At 43.1% G+C, this 15213-nt stretch overlaps 1 protein-coding gene across 1 annotated transcript in view; it reads right to left on the reverse strand.

Annotated features, from left to right (window-relative positions):
- Window positions 1–15213, reverse strand: part of gabbr2 (gamma-aminobutyric acid (GABA) B receptor, 2) — a 419830-nt gene that overhangs the window by 312337 nt on the left and 92280 nt on the right. The window lies entirely within an intron of this gene.

The raw sequence follows: 15213 nt of genomic DNA on the forward strand, positions 1-15213 counted from the left end.
TGGTTGCATGATGATGGTTTGACTGCTCAGTCATAGAGCATGGAAACAGACCTTTCAGTCCAACTTGTTTATGCCAAGTAGATATCATATATAAATCTAGTCCCATTTGCCAGCCTTTAGCCCAAATCCCCCCTAACCTTACCTATTTATATATCCATCCAGATGCTTTTTAAATGTTGTAATTGTACCAGCCTCCACTTCCTCTGGCAGCTCATTCCATACACACACTACCCTCTTCATGGAAAAGTTGCCCCTTAGGTCCCTTTTATATGATTCCCCTCTCCCTTAAACCTATGGCCTCTATTTTTGGACTCATCCACCTTAGGAAAAAGACCTTGCCTATTTACCCTATCCATGCCCTTCATGATTCTATAAACCTCCAGAAGGTCAGCGTCCAGCCTTCGATGCTGTAAGGAAAATAGTTCCAGCCTATTCAGCCTCTCCCTATTGTATTTCTGAACCCTTCCAACATTCACAACATCCTTCCTATAGGAGGGAGACCAGAATTACACACAATATTCCAAAAACGGCTGAACCAATATTCTGTACAGCCCCAAATGATCTCCTAACTCCTATATTCAGTGCACTGACCAGTAAAGGAAACCATATCAAATGTCTTCTTCACTATCCTATCTACCTGTGACTCCACTTTCAAGGAACTACGAACCTGCACTCCAAAGTCTCTGCTCAGCAACACTCTCCAGGACACTTATCGTTAAGTGTATAGGTCTTGCCCTGATTTGCCTTTCCAAAATGCAGCACCTCACATATATCTAAATTAAACTCCATCTGTCACTCCTTCGCCCATTACCCATCTAATCAAGATCCCATTGTACTCTGAGGTACCTTCCTCGCTCTACACCACACCTCCAATTTTGGTGTCATCTACAAACTTACTAACCATACCTCCTATGTTCGCATCCAAATCATTGAATTAAATGATGAAAAGTGGTGGACCCAGCACCAATCCTTGTAGCCCACCACCGTTACAGGTATTCAGTCTGAAAATAAACTCTCCATCACCACTCTTAGTCTTCTACCTTCAAGCTAGTTCAGTTCCCAAATAGCTAGTCCTCCCTGTATTCCATGTGATCTAACCTCACTAACCAATCTCCCATGAGTCAATTGTTTTTCCCTTCAAGTTAAAAATGAGTATGGGGGCATCTCCATCCTGGGTGTCCTCTCTCTCACATCGCTGAAAAGTGAGCCTCTATTCCTTCCAAGCTGGAAATTTACTGCAGCAGCTTTGGGAGCCTATCTGCAATCCTTAGCCAGATTATGAAACCTTTATTGAATTATAATTAGGCAACTCATGGAAAATTACAGCTGAGTTACCGTTTTCACAAAAGTAGATGCTTCTGATGCACTTTTGAGCCTAATGGCGGTCTTCTGATGCCTGTGACACAAGTCGAGGTGGGCAATTAGATATAATTGCAAAGACTGCAATGCCAATCCACCTCTTAATTGAAAACTACAAAGGCTAGTTTGGGCAGGCTTACAAGGTTAGGTTGCTGAAGTGCTTTTAGGACTTACCTTGTTTGTTGTTTTTCTAATTTTCCAACTATCACACCTCCCTTAAACACTAAACAGAATGATACTTATATCAGCATGGGAGTAGGTAGCACAGCTGTATCCAAGAAAACACCCTGGGCGTGACCTTAAACCAGCAATAGTATCTGATAAATATTGGATCCTTTGCAGAAGGATCACTAGAGCTCAGCATTAAAAGCGCATGCCACTACTTTTCATACTTTTCTAAAGTCTGGGTACTTCCCACCCTTTTTCAAATGAAGTCCAGATTAAATACTTTCAAATGATTCTACATGTATAAATATCTAGTGTTTGATGGGAATCGATGGAATTTGCTTTGCAAACTTGGCAAATTATGTTACACTGGAAGTCCAAAATGTGGGGAAATTTACCCAGTTAATTTATAGAGCAAATTCCACAGCATCCAAACAGTATTAGAAAATTCATCTTTAGGGGCAACATAAAGGATTTCATTGTTATGAGCTCACAGGGTAAAAGACTTGTTTCACCATGTTTTTATTGAATGGCTACAAAATGGATGTTTATAATAAGCGCCTCATGACAATGCCAAGCCAGGAGGTGTATAAGTGCAATATTGCAACTCAATTCTAAACATCCCCTTTTCTTATATAAAGAATTGTATTCATTATCATTTACACCATGAGTTACACACTATGCACACAACTGATCTCATACATAAGCAGTTTGTTACTCTCATCAGTTATTGCACATTTATTCCACATATAGGGCAAGATCACATAGAAGTCAGAATAATATAAGCTATGGTGAGGTCTGTGACTGAATTGTGCAAGAAGTCTGGCAAGTCCTATCTCAAAATTAGGAGCATCCTGAACCATCTTTTATGGCTTTGACAAGTTTCTTGCTAGACAGCAGCGAGTGACCAAGTAAGAAAGACTATAGCTGGTTAAAAGAGTTTTAATGCCGCAACTTGTCTCATTAATATTCAACTTTCCAACTTATTAAATGCACTGAACAAGCTAGATGTTGAGAAATCTCAATGAGGAAGTCATGGCAGGTAGATGGTGACTTCAACTCATCGCTTGCTGTAGATGATTTCTATGTTGGTAATCAGGCACTAACATCGCAAAGCATGTTTTATGGATATTGAGAACATGCACCTCAATGTTCACAGACCTTTGCATGCCTCTAAAAATTCTCAAAGTACATCTCTGATCCAAATACCGGATCCATCTCCACTTCACAGCTGCACCTTAGGCTGCATGAGCAACGTTCAGCAAGAACACTGGGCACTCAGGAACACACACCCAGGTCCTGGGCTAGACCAGGCTGCATCTCCAGGCAGTTCATTTGTTCTCTTAGCACTCACTCACTCTGAGCCTATCGGGATTCAAACAGCATCCCTGCCTTGCATTGCTTTTGTGTGCTTTCCCACCTCAGCCAGAGCTGCAGGCTCATACTATTTCTGTCTTGCCATAGAACATAGAACATAGAACATAGAAAGATACAACGCAGTACAGGCCCTTCGGCCCTCGATGTTGCGCCGACCGAATCCTACCTAACCTACACTAGCCCAATAACTTCCAAATGCCTATCCAATGCCTGCTTAAATGACCCTAAAGAAGGAGAGTTCACCACTGCTACTGGCAGGGCATTCCATGAACTCACAACCCGCTGTGTAAAGAATCTACCCCTAACATCTGTCCTATACCTACCACCCCTTAATTTAAAGCTGTGTCCCCTAGTAACACCTGACTCCATTAGCGGTAAAAGGTTCTCAGTGTCGACCCTATCTAAACCCCTAATCATCTTATACACCTCTATCAAATCTCCCCTAAACCTTCTCTTCTCCAATGAGAACAGCCCCAAGTGCCTCAGCCTTTCCTCATAAGATTTTCCTACCATTCCAGGCAACATCCTGGTAAACCTCCTCTGCACTCGTTCCAATGCCTCCACATTCTTCCTATAGTATGGCGACCAAAACTGCACACAATACTCCAGATGAGGCCGCACCAGAGTCTTATACAGTTGCAACATGACCTCAGGACTCCGGAACTCAATTCCTCTACCAATAAAGCCCAGTACACCATATGCCTTCCTCACAGCACTATTTACCTGGGTGGCAACTTTCAGAGATCTGTGTACATGGACACCAAGATCCCTCTGCTCATCCACACTACCAAGTAGCCTACCATTAGCCCAGTAATCCATCTTCTTGTTACTCCTACCAAAGTGAATGACTTCACACTTAGCTACATTGAATTCCATTTGCCACATTTCTGCCCAGCTCTGCAACTTATCTATATCCCGCTGTAACCTACCACTTCCTTCCTCACTATCCACAACTCCACCGACTTTTGTGTCATCCGCAAACTTGCTTACCCAGCTTTCAAGCCCTTCCTCTAGATCATTTATAAAGATAACAAAAAGCAATGGTCCCAAAACAGATCCTTGTGGTACACCGCTAGTAACTGCACTCCAAGATGAACATAGTCCATCAACTACTACCCTCTGTCTCCTTCCAGCCAGCCAATTCCTAATCCAAACCTCTAATGTATCCTCAATGCCATACCTCCGTAGTTTTAGCATTAGCCTACCATGGGGAGCATTAGCCATGTTGTTTACTGCAGACACAAAGCCAGGAAACTCATTCAAATCAATTGGGATAGCCTTTGCTCAGAGGGTCCCATCACACTATGTTAAAGCAGCTTCTGATACTTCCACCCTAGGACTTGAATATACTCAGTCAGCTATTCAGGGTGGTCAGAGTCAGAATTCTCTTCTCAGAGGGAGCTGGAGGCCCACCACCCATCTTAACTGTCTCTGCCATATTGGGATTTACTTTCCTCCTGAAATGACAGAGAGGCAGGTATTAAGAGAAATGGAGGTGGCTGGCACAGCTGTTATTGTTGGTGCAAGTGGAGAGGTGTGCCAAGTGAGTGAGCAAGGCAGTACAGCAGGCATCCAGGAATGATGGTGTTGGGGGTTGGGGTGGGTGAGTGTGAGTGAAGGATGGTATTGCAGGCATTAGTGAATACGATACAGCATCAGCCTAGGAGGGTGGGTGGACAGTACAATAACAGAGCGTGGATGTGATGAGCCAGGGAGAAAATGGTGGCCTTTATGTTGCTGTACTACTTACTACAAATTCAGTGTTCCCCCAGATAGCTAAGACCTGCACTGACCTAGATGGTAATCTTGGCCAAGGCTGCCATGGTCTGGTGTTGTAGCCTCTATTGCTGGTCCTGGGAGAAGCAGTCATCCCGTACCTGTCCAGCAGGAGCCTGCTCACAAAGCAGGACACTGATTTCCACCAGGATCAGGGCAAATGTCAGGAATTGTGCAGGGCAGCTCCTGACTAATAGTCCTTGCCCGAGTACATAACGGGCCTTTAAAGATTACATAAGCACAAGGGATGTTGGTTAATCACAGAATATTGGTTAATCACAGGATGTCCCCTGAACGGCAAAATGGCACTAGACTCAGACATGAAGGATGCCATGCGTATGTTAGGTAGTCGATAGGATGCATTTGGGAAGATACAAGATAAAACTCATTATGCCTCAGAACAAAAACCCTCCAAAAATCTCAACATAAGTCAGACTTAGCCAAAAAAGGCACAATTCAGATCATTGTTAATGTTTTATTTTTGTTGAAGGGCTGCTGTAGACATTGGGTCAGATAGCTGACCCATGGTCAACACACACAATGAGTTTAGATCACCTTCATCATTTACCTTCAGTGAAGCTTCTCCAATTGTGGGTATATGCCTGCATTGACAAATGTATATCTGGTCATTCATATCTTCCATAAGACTGCAGAGACAACTGTTCTATGTATGTCTCCAGTTGCCAGTTGTACTGATTCCTTTTGAGTTTGAAGGAACTACACTCTCGACTTTGAAGGTTTGTACCCTGACTAACTCAACAATGCTCAATTCTGGCAATGGCTGTCTGGTGATAGCTAAATTTGGCGTTTTAAAATTTCACCTTGATTTTGTCACACATGCCTGATACTATTTCTGACTTCAATAGCTTTCATGCCAATTGAAAGAATAGTTTAAGTATGAGCTGCTATTGGTCTTTGTGTAGAACTACATTCTATGCCTGAGAGTTGTGTTTGTTCACTTTCCCATTATCTTGTATGTATTCATGTTTGATTTTTTTTAATGCTTCATTTAATTATTTTCACCACCACCTTAGCTTTTCCATTTAAATGTATGAATTTGATAGTGTGGTGCTGAATGTTCCAATTCTTAATGTTTTGGCTACTTCTTTCCTCATGAACTAAGGGCCATTGCTGCTCATCACAATAACTGAAATGTTGTGATGATGAAAGTGTGCTTTCAGGCATTGTATAATCTCACTAGTAATCATCAAAATCAGATGGTCTACCTCCCAGTAGTCATGAGAGTAGTTTACTATGACAAGTTCCTGTGGAAATGAAGAGATATACTCCTGGCTTTATCTGCAACCTGTCCGGCATGTCTTTTGTGATCAATGGCTCTTTAAGATTTCTTAACTTCATACTCATTACATGCACTGCATGTGATGACATGGTCCTTCATTTCATTGTTCATTTTCAGCCTGAAGAGCACCTCTCTTACCTTCCTCAGACAACTGAATTCCGTCATGGCTACATAGATGTGCTTTAGCTTCTCTCTTCAACTCCTTTGGGATAATTCAAATTTCTTTGTAATATATGACATTTTTAACCATCCAATCATCTCTGCATTCCTAATATTCTCTTGTGAACACAAATTTTATTTTTATATATAAGTCACCCTATCATCACTACTTCATGCAACACTTGGAGTGTTGAATCTTTTTGGATAGTTCGTTTAATTCATGAAGGTGTTTGTCAGCGAGGTTCAATAGTTCTGCTGGGTTAGTAACAAAGAACAAGCCCTCCAAGCCTGAGCCGATCCAAATGTACTCTCTAAATCTGTTGGTCAATTCCTGAGCATCTGTATCCCTCTGCTCCCCACCTACTCATGCATTTATCCAGACACATTTTAAACAAATCTAGCGTGCCTGCCTCTACCACCTCTACTGGCAACACGTTCCAAATGCCTACTGCCCTCTGTGTGAAGTACTTGCTGTGTGTATTCCCCCTTAAACTTTCCACCTCTCACCTTGAAAGCATGACCTCTCATTATTGAATCCTTCACCCTGGGAAAAAGCTTGTCTCTATCCAATCTGTCTATACCCTTTATGATTTCGGAAACCTCAGTCAGGTCCCCCCTCAATCTCCTTTTTTCTAATGAAAATAAACCTAACCTACTCAACCTTTCTTCATAGCTTTCTTCAAAATGTTCAGATCATGTTAAGTTGGGTGCTTCATGTTGGGTATGAAAAATTTTAAACTTTGTTGGAGCATTCTCTAATTCCTTTCAAAGAGTATGAAGCAATTCAGCGATGAGCATCTACTTCCCTTATTTGTAACACATTTCTTGATGATATCTCTGTCATCAGAATAACATTCTTGACAGGTGTTTTGAAGCGGATGCAGAAACTTGAAAAAAATGCTTTGAAGTGGCTTGCGGCTGAACTCAACTGGCATTTTGACCCTTCCCAGTAGGTTTCAATGAAAATGTTCACAAGCAATGACAATGACCAGGTACTTTCTCTTGATCGCAGTATTGTGTTGTTCGGTTTGCATTCAGATCCTGGTTGTAAATGTAATCAGTTTTCCTTGCTGCAGTACGGTTCAATTCCTGTCTTACTGGTATCACACTGCAACATGATTTTGTCATTTACATCATTGTATTTCAGCACTGGCATCATCTTCATGAGTTGTTTGAGTTTAATGCTCATTTGTCTGTGCTGCGATAACATTGCACAATCTTGGCAATGAGCAGTGCAAGGGGTCACATTCCAGCAACAAATAGAAAAGACAATAATTGAAGAGTCTATAGCTTTTGAATCTGTTGATCACTGCATCGCTACTTTAGCTCTCACCTTTTCAGGATTCAGACATGGACATCTTGCTTCTGTGCATCACCTATGTATTTAACTTTCAGCATCTTTAATTGTAATTTTCTTGATTTGTTGCATCTGGTAAGTTCTGTTTAGCTTTTGCTCAGGATTTGATCATGGTTGGCAATAGCTTCATCCATTACTCCTCTGCATCCATGAGCTGTTATGGAAGATCACTGACTATATTATGATGTCTGCATTGATACTCCTTCGGAGCCACTGAAATTCCAAACAGCATGCACAATCATCTGTATCTCCTGGACAGTCTTCAAAGTACAGTTAAAGAAATCTGTTGCTTCTATCCAGCGTCACCTGACAGAAACCAACTTTTGCATCTAGTATGTTGGAAAATTTTGCCTTTGCAAATTGTGGCAAGATTTCTTTGATGGTTGGTCTGAAGAAGTTAAATCTCTTCAGAGACTTGTATAGATCCTTTGGGTCAATGCATGCTCTCAGCTTTCCAGGTTGTTCATTTCTACCTTGCTTCTAATTAACTATATTAATTGTCACTTTCTTGATTACTCTTTTTTTTCTCAGCACCTCTACATTGTATTATAGACTGGCTTTGAAGGTAATTGGAATTGTCCTCACAGCACACTGAATTGGTCTTACTCTCACAACCACTTTGAAATGATATTCTTCAGGAAGATATCCTAAACCTGTTGTACTTATCAAGGAATAGTTCTGCAATAAGTGATTTAGTGTGCTACAAAATGTTGCAAAACTTTTCTGACAGATTGCTGAATACCAGTTCAAGCTTTAGACTTGCTCTGACTGAGGTGAGTAGCTTTTGTTTGCCATCCATGATCAGGAACTCCAGATCTTTGTTCCTGTCATTGCATTGGCTTACAGGCATTCTGTCTTCTCAGTGCGAGTATGGTACCATCAATATAAGCAGTCTTACTTTCAAGGACATAATTTTCAACTTGCGCATTGAGCCACAGGTTTATGAAGGTCATGATCTTGCATGATACAACAGAGTTGTTATCTCTGGTTTGTTGCCAGGGCAAGAAATAGGGAGAGAGAGGATTTGAATATGTGGCTACAAGGATGGTGCAGAAGGAGGGAGGGTTTTAGATACCTGGATAATTGGGATTCATTTCGGGGGTAGGACTACAAACAGGATAGTCTACTCCTGAACCAGAGGGATACCAATATCTTGGCCGGGGGGGGCGGGGGGAGTGATTTCACTAATGCTCTTCGGGAGGGTTTAAACTAATTCAGTAGGGAGATGGGATCCTAAATTATACTTTCAGTCTCCAGGAGTTTGAGAGTAGTGACGTCAGAAATGATGTTCCAAGGTTGCAAGAGTTCACTCGCAAGCAGGAAGGTGGTTTCAAGTGTGTCTACTTCAACACTAGGAGCATCCAGAATAAGGTGTATGAACTTGCAGCATGGGTTGGTACCTGGGACTTCGATGTTACGGCCATTTTGGAGACATAAATAGAGCAGGAACAGGAATGATTATTGCAGATTCCGGGATTTAGATGTATCAGTAAAATCAGAGAAGTTGGTAAAAGAGGTGGAGGTGTGGCATTGTTAGTCAAGGACAGTATTATGGTGACTGAAAGGATGTTTGAGGACTGGTCTACTGAGGTAGTATGGGCTGAGGTTAGAAACAGGAAAGGAGAGGTCACACTGTCGGGAGTTTTCTACAGGCCTCTGAATAGTTCCAGAGATTTAGAGGAAAGGATAACAAAGATAATTCTGGATAGGAGCAAGAGTAACAGGGTAGTTGCTATGGAGGACTTTAACTTGCCAACTATTGACTAAGAATACTATCGTTTGAGTACTTTAGATTGGTCAGTCTTTGTCTAATGTGTGCAGGAAGGTTTCCTGACACAGTATGTAGACAGGCCAACAAGGGGCAAGGCCACATTGGATCAGAACTTGGCTGCCTGAAAGAAGACAGAGGGTGGTGGTTGATGAAAAATATTTATCCTGGAGTTCAGTTACTAGTGATGTACCGCAACGATCTGTTTTGGGGCCACTGCTGTTTGTCATTTTCATAAATGACCTAGATGAGGGAGTAGAAAGATGGATTAGTAAATTTGCAGATGACACTAAGGTCGGTAGAGTTTTGGATAGTGCGAAAAGAAGTTGCAAGTTACAGAGAGATGTAGATCAGCTGCAAAACTGGGCTAAGAGGTGGCAAATGGAGTTTAATGCGGAAAAGTAATGAGGTGATTCACTTTGGAAGGAGCAACGGGAATAAAATTCTTAGTAGTGTAGATGAGCAGAAAGATCTTGGTGTCTATGTTCATAGATCCCTTAACCTTGCCACCCAGGTTAAGAGGGCATATGATGTGTTAGCTTTTATTGGTAGAGGGATTGAGTTTCAGAGCTATGATGTCATGCTGCAGCTGTACAAAACTCTGGTGCACCGCACTTGGAGCATTGCATACAGTGCTGGTCACCGCAATGTAGGAAGGATGTGAAAGCTTTGGAAAGGCTGCAGAAGAGATTTACTAGGATGAAGAGCTTAAGCCTGAAATATCGATTCTTCTGCTCCTCAGATGCTGCCTAACCTACCTGTGCTTTCTTGCACCACACTCTCAACCCACATTTACTAGGATATTGCCTGGTATGGAGGGAAGGTCTTATCAGGAAAGGCTGAGAGACTGGAGGCTGTTTTCGTTAGAGAAAAGAAGGTTGAGAGGTGACTTAACTGAGACATATAAGATAATCAGAGGGTTAGATAGGATCTACAGTGAGAGCCTTTTTCCTTGGATGGTGATAGCTAGCACAAAAGGACATAACTTTAAATGGAGGGATGACTGATATAGGACAATTGTCAGAGGTATGTTCTGTACTCACAGAGTAGTAGGGGCGTGAAATGCACTGCCTGCAACAGTGGTTGACTCACCAACTTTAAGGGCATTTAAATGACTATTGGATAAACATATGGATGAAAATGGAATAGTTTAGGGTAGCTAGGCTGCAGATTGATTCCACAGGTCGGCGCAATATTGAGGGCTGAATGGCCTGTACTGTGCTGTAAAGTTCTATGTTCTATGATACACAGGTGTCTTTCTAACACTTTATATTGACTTGATGTTCTCTTTCTGCAGTAATCATCCCAACAAACACAAACCATTGGCCCGACTGAACCAGGCATGGTCTATAAAGGGATTGATTAGCTTAGTTGGCTGGATGGATGGTTTGTTATGCAGAGTGACACTGACAGTGTTGGTTCAATTCTTGCCTCTGCTGAGCTCACCATCGAGGACTGTCCTTCTCTACTTCTCCCCTGTCCTAAGGCATGGTGACCCTCTGATCCCTCTATAATAAGGATTATGGTGATTCTGTGATGTACAGTGATTTGTCAGAAGTTTCAACTGAAATCCCTCTGTTGAGCATCTGTACTTGCTTGTTTTGCTTCTGCCCAGACAAACATTTGTATTACATTTTAGTTTGCCTCTTTCAGTGGGAAACTGCTTTCTCAATGCTTTTCCTTCCTGAGGGGTCCTCTGCAATATTTTGCCCTGCAATTTTGCCCTATGTCCATTATTGTTCTGCTCTTTTGGCTTGGAATGTCTAATCAGTATAATGTAAGACCTGGTCTGTACTGCCATGAATATAGGCTAAAATGAGTACTGCAGATGCTGGAGTTTAGAGCCAAGAGTGTGGTGCTGGAAAAGCACAGGATGTCAGGCAGCATCCGAGGAGCAGGAAAATCGAATGCTGCCTGACCTCCTGTGCTTTTCCAGCACCACACTCTTGGCTGCCATGAATATGGCGACAGGGTGGCTCAGTGGTTAGCACTACTGTCTCACAGCGCCAGAGACCCGGGTTCAATTCCCACTTCAGGGAACTGTCTGTGTGGAGTTTGCACATTCTCCCTGTGTCTGCGCAGGTGTGCTCCGGTTTCCTCCCACAGTCCAAAGACGTGCAGGTTAAGTGAATTGGTCATGCTAAATTGCCCATAATGTTAGGTGCATTAGTCAGGGGTCAATGTAGGGGAATGGGTCTGGGTGGGTTGCTCTTTGGAGGCCGGTGTGGACTTGTTCGGCCGAAGGGCCTGTTTCCACACTGTAGGGAATCTAATCTACTCTAGTCACCGATTCACAATATCATTGCTTCTGCACACGTTAATTCCTTTCCTGAGAGTATGCTTTCCCCTCTTACGAAATGTGCTCTCACTGCAAGATCTTTTATATTGATTGCAATCTTGCCTTTGATTAGATTTTCTTTTATTCTGCAAGCCGTGTTAATATAGTCACATGTTACTCAATTGACTATTTTTCAACATGGCTCCCAATATTGACAACATACCACTCGTAAGTTAGATTGACTGTTATACTTCAAGGATTGCAAAATTTCTGCTGTCAATTTTCTTTGTTCTTTAGGGAGGCTTAAGGTAGCATACAGTTTGAAGTAGCTTTGCCCAACATAGGGGATAAGCTGTTGCTACTCATAACTGCTCTGGTTTGCTACAATTTAATAATTTTGCAATTGCAACTGGAAGAAACTGCCATTCTGCTTCATATTACCTTTCATTTTAACTGGCATCAGGAGAAGAAAATTAGCAACTATTGTCCTACTCTGTGCTTTCAGCTGTAACCTGCTTCTTTGTTAATTTTCTCTGGATTCTTTTTGCTTTTATCAGTTTTCAACAGCACTGAATATTTCTGTATTCCGTTTTCAATAGGTATGTTTCTATACAAGCTCCACTGTGACATCCTATTAAGGGTTCACATGAGAACATTTTCATTTCCCACTTTATAGGGGTGGAGACCCAGTATCAGAGAATTCTTTCGTAAGATTGGTAACTCAGAAGCAGTGAAGCCAGAAGTAAGATAGGATGAAAACTGTAAAGTTAATTATTGGATTCAGCATTTACTTGGCTTTTTTTATCAAGGTTATTTATTTGTAATTTATTTTGGTAATAAAGGATGCTAATGATTCATTCATCTTAATTTAGTATTTATATGGTTGTGTAGCACACAAATTCATATATTTTGATGGTGTTATTCTGTATTACAGATGTAATAAGCAAGGAACTATTTCAATTTCATGTTAATGTGATCAAAAATAAGAGTGACTGACGTAAAAAGCTGAATTCTTCAAAGGAATCTGTCACTCAAATTGGATAATAGAATTGAAGAGTTTCTTTGGAAACTAAGGTCAAATAATTTGTTCAGAGAGAAAAAATATGTTTTTAGATTTTATTTTGTGCAGAAACAAGGTCTGTCATGCTTTGCCACAGTAAATGCTGGCACCAACATTTGCAAGTATACAAAACCAATGCAGCATGTAGTTAGCAAAATAAAGCAGAGCTAACAGAATATTTAAATTCCCCAAAATAATAGGAACCATTTCAAAATGTTTGAACTCAGATCTGGAGAATATAACATGAGGTTTCTTTAAATTATCGAGTCCAACTCGCTTCTGTGACATCGAAACTTGTAGTTGAAACAGAAGAACTGCAGTAGTACTTTATTGAAAAAAAAACAAAAGAACAGTGGGGATGCTGGAAATCAGAAACAAAAGCAGAAATTGCTGGAAAACCTCAGCAGGTCTGGTGGCATCTGTGTTGAAAATGTGTTGCTGGTTAAAGCACAGCAGGTCAGGCAGCATCCAAGGATTAGGAAATTCGACGTTTTGGGCATAAGCCCTTCATCAGGAATGAGGAGAGTGTGCCAAGCAGGCTAAGATAAAAGGTAGGGAGGAGGGACTTGGGGGAGGGGCGATGGAGGTGGGATAGGTGGAAGGAGGTCAAGGTGAGGGTGATAGGCCGGAGTGGGGTGGGGGCGGAGAGGTCAGGAAGAGGATTGCAGGTTAGGAGGGCGGTGCTGAGTTGAGGGAACCGACTGAGACAAGGTGGGGGGAGGGGAAATGAGGAAACTGGAGAAATCTGAGTTCATCCCTTGTGGTTGGAGGGTTCCCAGGCGGAAGATGAGGTGCTTCTCCTCCAGCCGTCGTGTTGTTATGTTCTGCCGGTGGAGGAGTCCAAGGACCTGCATGTCCTCGGTGGAGTGGGAGGGAGAGTTAAAGTGTTGAGCCACGGGGTGGTTGGGTTGGTTGGTCCGGGCGTCCCTGAGGTGTTCTCTGAAGCGTTCCGCAAGTAAGCGGCCCGTCTCCCCAATGTAGAGGAGGCCACATCGGGTGCAGCGGATGCAATAGATGATGTGTGTGGAGGTACAGGTGAACTTGTGGCGGATATGGAAGGATCCCTTGGGGCCTTGGAGGGAAGTGAGGGAGGAGGTGTGGGCGCAAGTTTTACATTTCCTGTAGTTGCAGGGGTAGGTGCCGGGAGTGGAGGTTGGGTTGGTGGGGGGTGTGGACCTGACGAGGGAGTCACGAAGGGAGTGGTCTTTGCGGAACGCTGATAGGGGAGGGGAGGGAAATATATCCCTGGTGGTGGGGTCCGTTTGGAGGTGGCGGAAATGACGGCGGATGATACGTTGTATACGGAGGTTGGTGGGGTGGTAGGTGAGAACCAGTGGGGTTCTGTCTTGGTGGCGGTTGGAGGAGCGGGGCTCAAGGGCGGAGGAGCGGGAAGTAGAGGAGATGTGGTGGAGGGCATCGTCGATCACGTTTGGGGGGAATCTGCGGTCCTTGAAGAAGGAGGCCATCTGGGCTGTGCGGTGTTGGAACTGGTCCTCCTGGGAGCAGATGCGGCAGAGACGAAGGAATTGGGAATATAGGATGGAGGTTTTACAGGGGGCAGGGTGGGAGGAGGTGTAGTCCAGATAGCTGTGGGAGTCAGTCGGTTTATAGTAGATGTCTGTGTTGAGTCGGTCACCTGAGATAGAAATGGAAAGGTCTAGGAAGGGGAGGGAGGAGTCTGAGACAGTCCAGGTGAATTTGAGGTCGGGATGGAAGGTGTTAGTAAAGTTGATGAACTGTTCAACCTCCTCGTGGGAGCACGAGGCAGCGCCGATACAGTCATCGATGTAGCGGAGGAAAAGATGGGGGGTGGTGCCAGTGTAGTTGCGGAAGATGGACTGTTCCACATATCCTACAAAGAGACAGGCATAGCTGGGGCCCATGCGGGTGCCCATGGCAACTCCTTTAGTTTGGAGGAAGTGGGAGGATTGAAAAGAGAAGTTATTCATCTGTGGTCTGGCACTTTGCTTTCTCTCCACAGATGCTGCCAGACTGACTGAGTACTTCCAGTTTCAGTTTTTGTTTGCATTTATTGCTTTTGATTGGGGTGTGCTCGCTCCTTAGAACCCTTATGGCACATCTCCAATCCACTTATGGGACAGTTCTGTACTTCAATGCTGCAACTCAGGATATACTGGTGACTATAATTGTAAAGCTACAGGAAGGATACTGTGGAGTCAGGGATCTGCACTGGACCAGGCTGCATCTCTGGCCTTTCACTTGCTGTCATAGCACTCACTCTGAGCTTGCCCAGATGCTCACAGCATCAGTGCCATGCACGATCCTTCTATGCATTTTTGCACTTTGCCTGCTTAGTTAGAGATACCAGCCTCACAGTGTTACTGTATTTCTGTGTCATTTAGTGCAGACACAGAGGTATGGAGCTTGTCTTGGTTGTTGGCAGCAAGTGAAAGATGACAGTTTATGCTCAGCGGCTCTCAGCACAGTACGTCAAGGGCAACCTCTAATACCAGGGACCTGCACATGATCAGTCAGTCACTCAGGACAGACAGACTCAAGATGTTTTCCACATAAGGGGTAAGAAGCTGAATCTTGGGCAGCCCACACCTACCTTGACTTTCTCTTCCCTACTGGGGGGCTGTTCTCCTTGAAT

Source organism: Hemiscyllium ocellatum, chromosome 5, assembly GCF_020745735.1.
Source record: "Hemiscyllium ocellatum isolate sHemOce1 chromosome 5, sHemOce1.pat.X.cur, whole genome shotgun sequence".
NCBI lineage: Eukaryota > Metazoa > Chordata > Chondrichthyes > Orectolobiformes > Hemiscylliidae > Hemiscyllium > Hemiscyllium ocellatum.